We start from the raw sequence: 2,409 nt of genomic DNA, 5'->3' as shown, positions 1-2,409 counted from the left end.
TCTAGGTTTCAGGGCTGGTGGCTTGCCCGCTGCTGCTGCTGCTGCTGCTGCTGCTGCTCTCTTTCTCCCCTCCCTCTCCAGGCAGCGTGCAGACACAGCCAAGTGAACACAGAGCGGCACCGGCTCCATCCATGATATCTTCTATCGGTATTCGAGGAAATCGGGGCTTCAATCCTAACTTTTTATGCAGCTACACAACAGGTGATAGTGTTCCAATTTCTTAAAGATAACAAATACAACTCGCAATGTTTTGATAGTGTTAAGAGAATAGATGCAGGGCAAGTTGATAGGATTTCAGATCAGCTTCATCATCACTGTTTTTACCCTCACTGAGCTACATTGCCTTAATCTGTTGCAAATCATAATTATATTAACCTTCTGTCTTTGCTTCAATCTAAGATTCTCTTTTTGGGGCAATGAACAGAAATATTTTAAAACTTATGGATTGGCATCAGTGAATCATCCCAGCTCAGCAGTATGCATACTTATTATTCTTTCTAATTAGTATTATAAATGCATGTAGTGGGGTTTTTAATCATTACTTTGACAACATTTTGGCTCAGATTTTATGATTAAAAAGTCTAAATTTTTCCCCCAATAAATCTTATCTAAAAGCTTAATTTGAATTGTTTGACAGTATGAGGACGGTGAAAGTTGTTCGGGATGATTAGTGGACATTGCATCTGGACAGGACCCCTTAACATACAAGCAAGGAAACCAATATTTCCTTTTTTTTATTATTGTTTTTAATAATGCTCGTCATAGACATAGCCACAAGAAAAACACTGACCGACTGACGACTAAAAAAAGATAATAAGATTTAAGGCTGCTGATGTACATTGGTGTCTGACTCCATTTAAGCAGACTACAAAATAAGTGTAGAAAAACATTCAACTGCATTTTTTTTTTGCAAACTTCTAATAAGAATACAATGGAAATTTTAAAAGTTCAGTTAATTTTAGAGCTTAGAGCCTAGAACATACATAGACAGAGACAAAGGCAACTCAATATAAGACAGAAGTTGGTCTTTAATGCGATATCTGGATTAGCTTTGAACGCCCTTTTTAGATATTAATTTTCTGTTTGCGGGCTGGAAAGTTGACTCGTAAGCTTGAGTGGGTCAGCCATGGGCTTACGATGGCCAGATAGAGCTCAAATAGTGTGGATTAGCAACAGCAGCAGTGATGCAGCTGCCATCACATTTTTACCTCCACAATGATCCATCTTGGAGCAACTCTCAGGGTAAAAAAAAAGATGTCAAAGCAGGTCTAGATGTCTCCTCCACTTTGCTCAGCCCTGTTTTAATCTCTGTCTGAGTCATTTTCTAAATTTTTGAACCCTCGTTTTTCTGTTCCCCCTAGTTTTTCCTACTGTGATTTGACAGTCCTTCCTAGGAAGATGGAAAGAAAGAGCACTGCTCAATGACATCTGCTGTCAGCCTCCATCTGTGTATCCAAATCTTCGCTGATCTGCTGTGTTCTCTGATCTAATGTGAGTGACATCCAACCATTACTCCCTCCTCTCCTTCACTCTCCCTGTTGTCTCCTGACAAATGGATACTGACATCAGCATGACAGAAGTGCAGGAGCCAGGGTGTTATGAAAAACTACATTACCACTCGGAAGGAAGCACACCTTGCATCCCAGTGGGTCACCAAAGAAGCTAATGCCAGTGTTCACCGAAGCACCGGCTTTCCCTAAGTCCTGTGACTCAGAAGGTCGGTGAACTGTGAAACTGAAGACTCACATTGACTTGACATGTATCCATAAAAGCCACTCTACTTGAAACGCAAAAATACTCAGATGTAAACATGCAAACAAACATGCACGAATCGACGTAGTCAAGCATGCTTATGGAGAAAATAGAGTACTTATGTGTAAGTGGGCTCTTGAAGAGGCACAACAACCTGTTTTTTGTTCACCAAGATAGCATTGCCATCACATTAACTGTATTGCCATGCTTTTGATTTCATTGCCAACCTGTCCTCAAGTGGCCTTCTGTGGTGGCCTATCTCTGTCTCTGTGTGGCAGTGTGACTGAGTCCTGTGGATCCTCACATACTGAGTATAATGAGATTGCAGACAGGATGTGGCTAATCTCCTTTCCCTGGCACGCACAATATGATATGGCTACTTCATACCTGCTGAGAGGTGCAGTATCCACTTTCTACCCTGTTTGGCTAAAGACACTGCCCTGACGGAGTGTGAAAAAAAGAGAATACCTGGAAAGGTTAAATAATTGAGTTTAAAACCTTGCCTGCATATTATGCAATCTCATCTATATTATGTAAACCCTCATGTACTTGCATCTTTTTTTTTTTTTTTTTTTTTACCTCTGTATGTGAGTTATTTGATAGCTGTAAGATGAGTGTGTGAATGAGATCAGCAGGGCCGCTCTGCTTGTGCTGCTC

The sequence above is a fragment of the Labrus mixtus genome, chromosome 5 (assembly GCF_963584025.1).
Source record: "Labrus mixtus chromosome 5, fLabMix1.1, whole genome shotgun sequence".
Classification (NCBI taxonomy): domain Eukaryota; kingdom Metazoa; phylum Chordata; class Actinopteri; order Labriformes; family Labridae; genus Labrus; species Labrus mixtus.
The sequence above is the reverse complement of the archived record's forward strand: the minus strand, read 5'-3'. Positions refer to the sequence as shown.